Source organism: Capsicum annuum, chromosome 8, assembly GCF_002878395.1.
Source record: "Capsicum annuum cultivar UCD-10X-F1 chromosome 8, UCD10Xv1.1, whole genome shotgun sequence".
Classification (NCBI taxonomy): Eukaryota; Viridiplantae; Streptophyta; class Magnoliopsida; order Solanales; family Solanaceae; genus Capsicum; species Capsicum annuum.
This window is the reverse complement of record NC_061118.1, coordinates 88512545-88525318: the sequence shown is the minus strand read 5'-3', so window position 1 is coordinate 88525318 and position 12774 is coordinate 88512545.

Genomic DNA, 12774 nt, shown 5'->3' with positions numbered 1-12774 from the left:
CCTTGATTTTCTAGAACCTCATAGTTTTTTTACTACTCTATCACTTGTGATTGACTTTGAGGGACCTGGTCCCTTAATGTGTGGTGCAACCACTTTGGGTTTCTACAATTTGCATCAGAGCAGGTTCACTCTGAAAAGTTTCACCTAGAGTGATATGAGTATTATGGGTGATTCACTCAACCTGGAAGAATGATAAATATCCCCTTATATAAGAATGTGAGAAAAAATTAGGAGTTTTTCTAGATTCCTAGGATAGTAAAGCTGAAGGAGAAAAAGTTAATAAGAAGGATAGCTATTCTGAATTATCAAGAAGAAAGGATGCGACTAGCTATATAGTGAAGCAGATTTTAGCTGTATGGAAAGACTCCTTTGATGAATATGAGTAAGATAAAGAGTATAAAGATAGTTCTAAGCTGGTAGTGGAGGATGATAAAGTAACCTTTGATTCCTTAGTTGCTTTTATGGCAACCACTAAAGATAAAGAAAATAAGGTAACACTTTTTTAAAATTTAAGCTTGGTCAATCAACTGGAGAAAGTAGATGATGTTGAAAGTAAAAGGAAGAAACAAGAATCAAAGCCTCAGGTTAAGCTTGAAGAAAAATAGGAGGATTCCCAAAAAATCCTTATGTCTGGACTTCACATGAATGAAGAGTTCAAGAAGGACCTGGTCCACTTGAACGAAGAATTGAAAAAATATCTTGAATGGATTACTTCCTCACAGATGCTCTCTAATCTGATTAGTTCGGGTGTTAGTGATGGAAAGGGTTGTGCCATCAAATAGGATTCCAACCTACTGGGTAGCAAGGAAAGACTATTAATAATTCTAGAATGAAGGCTCCCAAACCTATGGGCAATCATAATGGAAAAAATGGGCACTCCAAAGGAAATTGTCAAAGCTGGAAAAGTGAAGGAATGAACAAAATTAGATATGTTCAGCAAGAGAATATGCATCTACATGGATTTCAGTATTTGAATAAGATTATGAAGAATTCTCCACCTAGATGGCCCAAGAAGGTTTTTGTCACACCATTGTCTTCTTGCTGGGAACTCAAACTAAAGTGGGTTACTAAATCAAGTAAATTATCATGGTTCTAGGTTCGAGAAAGGGGATTACAATCAGGAATGTTCATTAATTGTGAATGTTCAAAGCTTAATTTTTGAAAATCTGATTTTTCTCTCTCTCGTAAGGCACTACAAGGTGGAAGTGTTGTATCTTAAAAAAGTTGATTTCTAGGGACCTGGTCCTTAGAAAAGTCATCTTTGAATAAAATGTTTCAGCAAGAGGCTAGAACATGGATTGATCAAGCCAACCTGACCTGACATGTGAATTAGTGTAACTCCAAGAATTGGCTATGCTAAGGAGGTAGGTATCTATGGTAGAGTAGGTTCTTGTTAATCTAACACAGCTCCATCCTTTGTAGGTATACACTCATAAGAATAGATTAGGTGTAGAACAGTTGAAACCAGAACAAGTACATAATTCAGTAAAAATGGTGAGGGACTTGATCCCATCACTTAGGTTAGTACCTATACAAGATGCTTAAAATAATCATAAGGGGAGATAAGTTATGAACCTCCCCTTAGAAATTGATTTCCGAGCTCTAGGATATGATATGAACCTCCCCTTAGGCTCTAGGGAACTTCTCTCCCATTCAACAGTTGGTTTATTAGGGAATTTAAACATGACCTTACTAGTCCGACAGTCTATAGAAGCATAGCATGAGTGCAGCCAGTCTATCCCCAAAATAACATCAAAGTAAATCATGTTTAACTCTATATAGTCCACTAGAGTTTCTGTATTATCAATAGATACCACATAACCCCTATAGACTCTCCTATAAACCACAAAGTCACCCGCTAGGGTCGACACAGAAAAAGGATAAAAAATATACTCAGGACCAAAACTAAAATACAAAACCATAAATGGGGTCACATAAGAGAGAGTGGACCCTGGATTAAGTAAGTAATACACATCACGGGAAAAAAGTTTCAACATACCACTAATGACATCAGAAGATGCCTCAGAGTTCTGACGAGCAGCAAGAGCATATAAGCGATTTCGTCCAGTAGTGATACCAAAAGAAAAAGTAGTACTATTTGGTGTAGGAGATGATAAAGAGGAAACAAGAACCTTATTGGTCCTAAAAGAAACTCTAGAAGGACAATCACGCTACATATGTTCAATCTGACCATAATTAAACCATCGGTTTCTCCTCTTCTCATATTAGCCATGTTGCGACTGACCATAAAATTGATAAAGAGGATATGATGGAGCGGACTGAGCCCCACCAACCTAGTACTGGGCACACTATTCCCTGTGTCCTCCACCGTGTTGAGAAAAATGATCACCCAATTACTTCAAATAAGGAGTACTAGTTGTAGAGAAAGAACTAGAACTCCCCCCGCTTCTTCTTATACCACTTTAACTAATCTCTACCACTCTGCTACTGGACTCCACCCTGATAAGAAAATCTAAATTTATTAATCTATCTCTCATCAATCTCTGCCTACTTATTCATTTCTTCCTCAACTTACTGCATTTTAACCACAAGTCGAGAAATATCCATATCCTTGTTTAACAAGGAAACCTTACTCTTTAGAATCAAGTCTCAAGATAACCCCAAAGTGAACTTTCTCATTTGGGCCCTCATGTTAGATTCTAGCTCAAGAGCACATCAGGACAACTTATGGAATTTCAAAGCATACTCCTTAATTTTAATTCTTCCTTGATTCAAGTTAACAAATTCCTCTGTTTTTGCCTTCCTCAATTCTTGAGGAAAGAAGCTATCTAGAAATACATTAGAGAAATCATTATACAAGGCAAAACTAATATTTTTGCCTCTCAATTATTCCCACTCTTTGAACCAAATTGGTAGGCAGCAAACTCTATACCCTCAACCTCCAAATCATGCATAACCCAGAAGATCTTCTCTATCTCATCAATAAAACTTTAAGGATCCTCCCCAACCTCTATACCAGTAAAGGTTAGAGGACTCAATCTTGTGAAGTGGTTAGCCCTAGTGGTCTTAGAAGATAGAGTACTACACTTAGATTGACAAGCTACCAAATAATCCTACATATGAATAAACTGGTAAAACTCAGCATTCATTATATTAGCCTGAGGATCTTGAAGAGGAATAGAGGGAATTGGTGGAACTCTAGGAAGAAATTTAGGAACTGTACCCCTATACCGGGTCTGAACCCCATAAGCAGGGTGGTCCCATCAATAGTGTCCTCAAGTAGAACAGAGGAGTTCACAAAAGCTTTAGATAATCTAGGAGGCACGATAAAAAAAAGTGAGCAAACGAGAAGTATAGGAATCCAAGACTTTAGAATCTACAGCTCAAAAAAAACAACAAGAAAGGGAAACATTCCTAAATATCTCGTAGCCTCTCTCCTATAAGTATGGCATTCTACGCACCTATAAAAGAGACTCTACTTGACACAGCTTTGTTGATATCCAATTGACCATGAACCTAGGGCTCTGATACCACCTTTATCATGACACAGACCAGGTCCTGGCCGTGACAGGTAACTCAAGTCCCACGTGGACCAAAAATTATCCCCTTTGTCTAGCCTAACTATCACAAAAACCTCAAGTGTCAGATGAATTTTGAACATATGACAAGAGAACATATAATAAATATAATAACAATTAATTATGTGTCTATACCATCCATTGATAATCAAACAACCATCTATCAGTGAAATAATAAACCAAAACTACCCAAGTCCATAGTAGTTTAATAAAGCCTCTACAAAACCAAAAGTTAATTAAATGTCCGGACATACCCCCAACAAAAGCACAAACCAATATCTAAAAAATAGTTAAAACGTAAAAAGGAAACCACAATATGAAATGGGTCTTTCGAAGGATAGAAGATCACCACGTCAATCTGACTCACTAGCTGTCCTGAATCTAGGTCACCGAGCAAGAGAGGTGGAAGTATGGCCAGTTTCTGCATCGCGTATTTCGATAGAAAGAGTAAATTTCCCCGGATCTCTTAATTTTTTGGGGATTTTCTGAGTCATTACCATGATACACTCTTCAGTGAGTGCCATGGTCTCAACCTTTACAACTTAGTTTTATTTGCAACCACATCCCTCAAGTAATTTGTAGATTTTGGCATACCCTAGAAAATATCTAAAAAAGGTAAGTCAATGTAAAGCTCTCTGAAGGTGTCAAAGAACTTCTTAAACATTGCATCCTCCTTCAATTTATTTTCCTCGAGGGAAAGGAAGTGGCAAAAGCTTTTTCTTCTTTGGTTCAACAAATTTTTCTTTTGAGTACTCAGACTTCCTTGACTCTTTAGCAACTTTGTCATTAATCTATGTGGGATCTTCAGATCTACATCCACCTCTTCAGCAACCTTTGAAGGTTCTTCTTGAATCTCTTTACCACTCCTCAAAGTGATTGCCATAACTGGCTTTCAATTTTCTGTCTCTGCTGGCAACCCACCTTGAGGCCTAGCATTCAGTGCCTGTTGTAACTGCCCTAACTTTAACTCTAAGATTCTCTGGGTCGCTAGCTGATTTTTTACATCTACAGCCAATTGTGTTTGATTAGATAGTAACTGGTTCATCATCTCTTCCAAGTTTCTAGTTGACTGATTTGGCTGTGCCTGTGGTTGCTGAATTTGCTGTTGTTGTGAGTTCCACGGCTGAGTCTGCCACTTCATGTTGTAGGCATTACCATAATTTGATCTTTTAGCATTGCCCACATATATTACTGATTCCCAATTTAATGCACGCATATAGCTGCATAGCCACTATTTCCACAAACTTTACACCAACTTGAAGCTTGTTGGATTGCATTGACTATGGTTGTAGGTTATGCTACTCCCACTTTATGTTGTTGAACTGAGTGCTTAACAAATTTTGTAATGTAGAAACTTGAGCTGATAATTTTGTGAATTGGTCCACCTTCCATACACCTATAATTCTTTTCATGGCGCTCCACTAGTCTAAATGCCATTCAGGGTTCCCTTGAGCTATACGATTCAATAAAGTGTACAACTCATCATAAGTCATCTCAAGAGCTTAACCACCAGCAGCTGAATCTTGCAAAATTTTTGTATTGTGATCAAGAGCCTCTACAAAAGTATGAGCAAGTACAGGACTGTTGATGGTGTAGATATTCCCAGAGAAGAGGCTTGAAGTTCTCCCAAGCATGATAAAGATTCTTGTTTGGCTTGTTTTTGAAGCACACTATCTCACTGCGAAGTCTCGCAGTCTTACCAGATGGGAAGAACCAAATAAGAAATTTCTTGGCCATGTCATCCCATGAGGTGATTGAGTTTTCTGGTTTTGTATTCAACCACTTTTTTTTATTCCTCAATCAGTGAAAAGGGGAACAAAGTCATCCTCACATAATCTGCGTTCACACCTGTAGGAAAGAATGTATCACTTATTTACAAAAAAAATCGCAATTGGACCTGTGGATCTTTATGTGAAAGCCCTATGAATTGTCCACTGCTGAATAGAAGGTGTACCATATTCTATTTGAGCTCAAAATTTCCTCCAGCTGCCGGCTGCTGAAATGGGGAGGTCAAATTGGGTAAAGGTGGGATTGCCACTTCTCTGACTGTCCTGCAAGCTTCTTGTTCATCAGCCATGATGGAAGGATTCTCTTCATTTTCTTGGATTTACGGAATTTGGGGAAGAAGGTTTACTTCTCTTCTTCTTTGATGGAAAAGTTGCTCAATTTTGACGCTTGGTTCAACCAAGTCTTGTCCCCTTGCCAGCTTTTGTAAACCCTTTTTTCGGTAAAAACTCAACCAAGACCAAGTGTAAAAACACCAACTAAATAGAAAAGTAAAACTAAAATAAACAGTTTCCAAATTTCAAGTCCCCGGCAATAGCGCCGAAAATTTGACAGCGCCCAAGCGCAAATGCAAGTGTATGTGATCTATCAAGTAGTAAAGTGTCCTTCAAGAAACCAAGTATCGATCCCATAGAGACTTGCTTCAACAACGATCAATTCTAGTTCACAGTTTAGATTAATTTGATATTAAGGTAACCAAAAAGAGAGTTTTGAATTTCCAACTAAAGAAAAGTAAACAATGCGTAAAGTAAAGATCATGAAACAAACAATAGGAGAAAACCCAAGTTAAAGAACTCTTGAACAATCATACTATGTTGTTGAACTAAATTCGTTACCTAGCTTATATTAGTTGTCGATTCATAGGGATAATTGTGTAATCATGGTCTCCCGACCTCTAATCCCTTACCTAAGTTGAACCTTATAACTACATCATTGAGCGGGGATGTAATAGTCCACTTAAGTTCATTAAGTTATCATCCTTCGTGTAAATCAAGTAAGACATCTAAGTACATCCCTGTCCTAGACACTGATTTAAATTCCTTATTTCATAAAAAAATAACAACCATACTTTGTTCATCTCCATTTTTTATCCCCTAATCCCTCGCCCGAGATCAAAGGTAGACAATTGATATATTCTAATAGTAGCTAATCCTTAAAATAGTTAAATAAAAGATGAACACACAACCAATAATTATAAACAAATTTAATGAACTTGATTCAAAAAAATTGTACTCATGTTCTTGGCTTCAACCCCGAAAAGAGGGCATTTAGCCACACATAGTCATAATTGTAATCACAATATTGTAATTAATGACTAAAATATGAATGAACTAAATTAAAATAATAAAAAATTAAAGATGAAGTTGTAGCAGCCCCTAAATCTCCAAAATAAGTCCAAATATGTGTAAAAACATGACAGAACATGTTTATATATAGTTATCCAAGCCTTAGCCGTGTAGGAGTTGTATTTCATGTTTCAATTGAGCACGGGACTGGAGGGGGCGCTGCCCTAGGTTGAGCCCCACTCCAGGTTAGGCTCCACCTTGGATAGAGCACTACTCCAGGTAAGGCTCTGCCCTAGCTATAACCCTGCTCCAGATGGGGCGCCGTTGGCTCATAGCCTTGGCTCAATGGAAGTTGTTTCTCCATTTTTGGTTAAGTGTTGATCCTCCATTATTTCATCCTTTAACCTGTGGTGTATTTCCCATGGATTTCCAGCCTTTTCAACATTAAAATATCATCATATTCAGCTCACAAATAATCCTACATAATCACACACCATGAATTAGAGATCATAACAACACAATATCCATGTCGATGAATCAAAACAAGAGCTAAGGCCAGGCTAATTCGTATTGAATCAAAACAAGAGGTAAGGCCAGGCTAATTTGTATTGATCTTTGCTTTATGTTTTGAATCTTAACTTAATCAAATTGAACCTTGAACATTAACAACAAGTTATTTCACTCATAATTACACATTAAAACCATTTGTAACACATTAAACACAATAGATTCCAGTGGGATCAACTAGACAAGCACCTAGTTCAACTTAGTAAAACTAGTTTCCACGATTAAACTCTAAATGACTCATTGAAGTAAAAACTTGTTTGGAATTCACTTTGAATACTAAACACATGATTTAACACTTATAGGCACATTTCTCTTATTATCAATCAATATAGAACATGAATCATACACAAAACAAGGTTAAAAAGGCTAGAATAATGACACTAGAATGTATAAATACACCCAACATCAAGCAACAAGAAAAATGCCCCTAGAATTCCACAATTGTGATAGAGAGATTCGCAATTGAGTTACCACAATCACCACACCCAGACTACAATCGCGGTAACTAAGGCTAAAATCCCATGTTTTTGCTCTATTTTGATTTTTTGCACAACTACCATTTTCCAGTTTAGTTTTTCCCCTATTTTTTTGGACATTAAACTTGAGTTAAAACACCTACAAAACATCAAAACAAACTATAAATGAGTCAACGATGGGTTGCGTCCCATCAAGATTTTAATTTAACGTCATGGCATAACTCTCCTTTTTCATCATGTAGCATCTTTGAAGCGAACAAACTCAACCTTGGCCACCACGGGGCCTTTCACATTGTAGTGCTTCACCCTTTGTTAATTTTTTTAACAAAATTATTTCTTTCAAGATCTTCTAATTCAATGGATCTACTAGGGTAAACATTAGAAATCATGAAATGCCCCAACCATTTAGAACAAAGCTTCCCTGCAAAGAGTTTCTAATGCAAATTATCAGAGAGTACATTTTCGCTGACATGAAAGTCCCATCTTAATATTCGAGCATTATACCATTTCTTCATTTTCTCCTTATACAATACAAAATTCTTATAAGCCTTGGGTCAAAAATATTCCAACTCTTGGAGTTTTGTGACCCTCGCCTCGAAGGCTTCTCCCCAATTCATGTTCAACCTCTTTAAACCCCACAAATATTTATGTTCAACTTCAACTAGAAAATGACATGGCTTTCAAAACAACAAATGGAAAGGGGACATGCCAATTAGGGTTTTGTAAGCCATTCTATAAGCCCAAAGTGCCTTATCGAGCTGCCTTACCCAATTGGTTCGGCCTATATTCACCATCTTCTTAAGTATTGCTTTGATTTCTAGGTTTGAAACTTCAACTTAGCCACTCGTTCGGGGGTGATATGGGTTACAGACTTTGTGTTTCACCCTATAATTTTCAAGAAGGGCCCTAAACACAAAATTACCAAAATATGTGCCTCCATCACTAATGATGGCACACAACGTTCCAAACCTTGTAAAGATGTATTTCTTTAAAAAGAAAGTATCACTTTTTTTCTCATTATTCAGAAGTTCCACAACTTCCACCCATTGAGAAATATAATAAACCACCACCAATATGCATTTGTTTCCATATGAGCTCACAAACGGGCCCATAAAGTCAATTCCCACACATCAAAGAGTTAAACTTTGAGGTTTGGTTCGAGAGGAATTTTATGTCTTCTTGAAATACCACCTTGTATTTGATATTAGTGACATAATTTTACCCATTCAATGGCATCCCAATGCATGGAGGGCCAATAATACCCACACTGAAGGACTTTGGAGGTGGTTTGGATTCCCCCATTGTGACCATCGTAAGGTGAGGAGTGGAAAGATTAAAGGATATCATTCATCTCAAACTCCATAACGCACCGCCTAAACACACCATCCGCACACTCCCAAAATAGCAATGGTTCATCCTAAAAATATTTTTTTACATCAAACAAGAACCACTTCTTTTTATGGCAGCTAATCCCCTCAAGAAGTACACCACTTGCTACATGTTAGCATAGTCGGCATGCTACGATGCATATTTTCCCGCAATAGACTTGACTAATTTGTCAGGAAAAGCATCATCAAATTTAATTTCTCCATGCCTTTCATGGTTACATTCAAGATATGAGAGATGGTCGGCTATTTGGTTTTCATACCTCTTTTGATCCTTTACCTCAAAGTTGAATTCTTGAAAGAGAATAATCCATATAATTAGGCGTGACTTTGTTTCCTTCTTTTGGATGAGGTACTTAAGGGTGGGATTCACAACCCAAATATCAAGATCATGATAAATATCATTCAAGATTCATGCTTTATATCTCCACACATGTAAATTCATCTTTCAAAATCATAAACATCAAGATTTCATGATAATCATCATAAGATATGGGTTCATGCTTCAAATTCGTAAAAATCAATTAAAAATCATGCCTTTGTAAAGAAAATTACTTTTGGGCACAAGAACAAAAGAGAGTTCTTGTTGAAAAACCCCACATACCTTGAATTATGAACTTTAGATTGATACTCATTTTTTAGATGTTAATTGTGCCTTTGAATGATGGTTCTTGGAGTTCTTGAACTAGGAACTTTGAATCTTGAATAAATTTGAAGAATTAATAGTGAACTTTGGAGGTTCTTGAAGTTGGATGTCGGAGATTAGGGTTTTCTTTTTGAGTGAATTTGATGAAATATAACATATAATGCTTCTAATAGGCTTTAATATAGGGTTTGGATGGATTTTGGGTGAGGAGAAATGACCAAAACGCCCCTAAAAATCAAATAATTCTCGAATCTATCCTTTGATGGACTGTTTTGATAGTTTGAAGTAGATCAACCATAACCTTTTACTCCGATATCCAAACTGGATGAAACTAATTTCATTAGAAAGAGGACACTCATATCGTTCTGTTGATATATAGTATCTCATCCAGATCACTGTGTACGAGGAGTTATGATCAGTTGAAGTTCACTCAAAAATTCGCTTTTGGTAGGCTGAAGTAGATCGACCATAACTTTTTGCTCCGATAGACAAATTTGATAAAACCAATTTCATTCGAAAGAGGACTCGTAGAGCTTTTCATTGATATATAGTAGATCACCCAGATCATTATGTACAAGGAGTTATGGTTTTTTAAATTTGGAGCAAAAATACTCCATGCCTCAGTAATTTTTCATACATATTTTACTGTTCACTACTATTCACGGTTAGATCGGAATGTTCATAACTCGTCGCTCGGGTGTCTATTTTGGATGATCCACATATTGTTGGAAATATTATTCAATACTCTACACAATGGTTGATTATAATCTAAGACATTACACACGAAAAATTTATAATTCATTCTAGAAGATAGAACCCAACACGCTTACGCACAAAATTTCAATGAAAAATTTCCCGGGGTATTACATCATTGTCCCTTTGGAAACATTCATCCTTGAATGATGCTGGACATGCAAAGATTAGATATGGAATCGAGAATACAGCTGAAACCATTCATTAGACTCATCAACACATCGTTTCTCACTCCGAATGCAACATAGAATGCATCAATTCAAGAAGCTATAGCTGAACACATAATAAATGACAGCTGAACTGCTGTAAATTTTATCAAAAGTGCATCCTTTAGGAAAGAACGGTACCTTCAGCTTGATCGTATTTCACGTAAAATAGGTGCGCGTACTTGGATCGTATATTCACCTCAGCTTCCTAAATTGCACCCTCAACAGATTGGTTTCGCCACAATACCTTGACCAAGGGAACTTCTTTGTTCCTTAGTATTCGGACACTGAAATCAAGAATCTCAACAGGAATCTCATCAAAAGAAAGATTTTCTTGAATGTCAGCACTCACAGAGGAATCCACTACCACAACATCGCTAATATGCTTTCTAAGTACGGAGACATGGAATATTGGATGAACAGAGGACAACTCGGAAGGCAACTCGACCTCATAAGCTACCTTACCAACACGGCTAAGAATTTTGTAAGGACCAACATAACGGGGACTAAGCTTCCCCTTCTTTCTGAATCTCTTCACCCCCCTCATGGGTGAAATTTTCAGATACACTAGGTCACCAACTTCAAACTCAAGGTCTCTCCTTCTAACATCCACATATGACTTCTGACGATTCTGCGCAGTTTTCAACATTTCCCTGATCAACTTAACTTTTTCCATAGCCTCAAATACCGAATCAAGACCACTTACAGCCGCTTCACCCACCTCGAACCAACCTATGGGTGATCTACACTTCCTCCCATATAAGGCTTCAAACGAATCTATGCCAATACTAGAGTGGAAACTATTATTGTAAGCAAACTCTATTAACGGTAAGTGATCATCCTAACTTCCCTTAAAGTCAAGTGCACAAGCTCTCAACATATCCTCTAAGGTTTGGATGGTCCACTAAGCCCGACCATCGGTCTACGGATGAAAACCAGAACTTAAAAGCACTTGGGTACCAAGACCCTTCTGAAAAGCTTTCCAAAATTGCGAAGTGAACTGAGTACCCCTATCCGAAATGATAGACAAGGGAACTCCATGCAGTCTAACTAGCTCTCGGATATACAATCTAGCGTAATCCTCAGCAGTATATGAAGTATGAACAGGCAAAAATGAGCAGTCTTTGTCAACCTATCAACCACAACCTAAATGGAATCATGATGGCGTCGGGAAGGAGGTAAACTAATCACGAAGTCCATATTTATCTCTTCCCACTTCCAGGTAGGAATACTAAACTCTTGCATCATACAACCAGGTCTTTGGTATTCAACCTTAACCTGTTGGCATGTTGCACACTTATCTACAAATGCTTCTATATCTTTCTTCATGCCACTCCACCAATAGATTTCCCACAAGTCTTGGTAAATCTTGGTGGCACCAGGATGAATAGAATATCGCGCCCCGTGTGCTTCAGCCATAATCCTCTGTCTCTGATCATCAACCTTCAAGACACACAATCTACCCTGCAATCTCAACACACCATCTCCCCCTTGGGAGAAAACCTCTACTTTTTGGTCCTTGACTGACTCCTTCAGTCTGACCAAACTAGCATCTAAGTATTGCTTTTCCTTCACTTCCGAAACCAAGGAGGATTTGAAACTACTCTCAACCCCTATACTACTTTCAGCAGAGTCAAACAACCTAACCCCCAGTCTAGCCAAACGATGTACATCACGAGCCAACTCGTTCTTACCTTCTACCACATGCGAAACACTACCCATGGATACTCTACTTAGGGTAACCGCCATAACATTGGCCTTGCCCGGATGGTACAGCACACTTATATCATAGTCCTTTAACAATTCTAACCATCATCTCTGCCTAAGATTCAATTCTCTCTAGGTAAACACATACTGCAGACTCTTATGATCAGTGAAAACATCAACATGGACACCATACAAATAGTGTCTCTAAATTTTCAAAGAAAACACAACAGAAGCCAACTCAAGGTCATAGGTGGGGTAATTTTTCTCATGGGGTTTCAACTGTCTAGAAGCATAAGCTATCACCTTACCCTTCTGCATCAATACGCAACCCAACCCAACTCTCGAAGCATCACAGTACACCAAAAAACCATCAACACCATCAGGCAAAGTCAAAATAGGGGCTGAAGTGAGTCGAGTCTTCAAC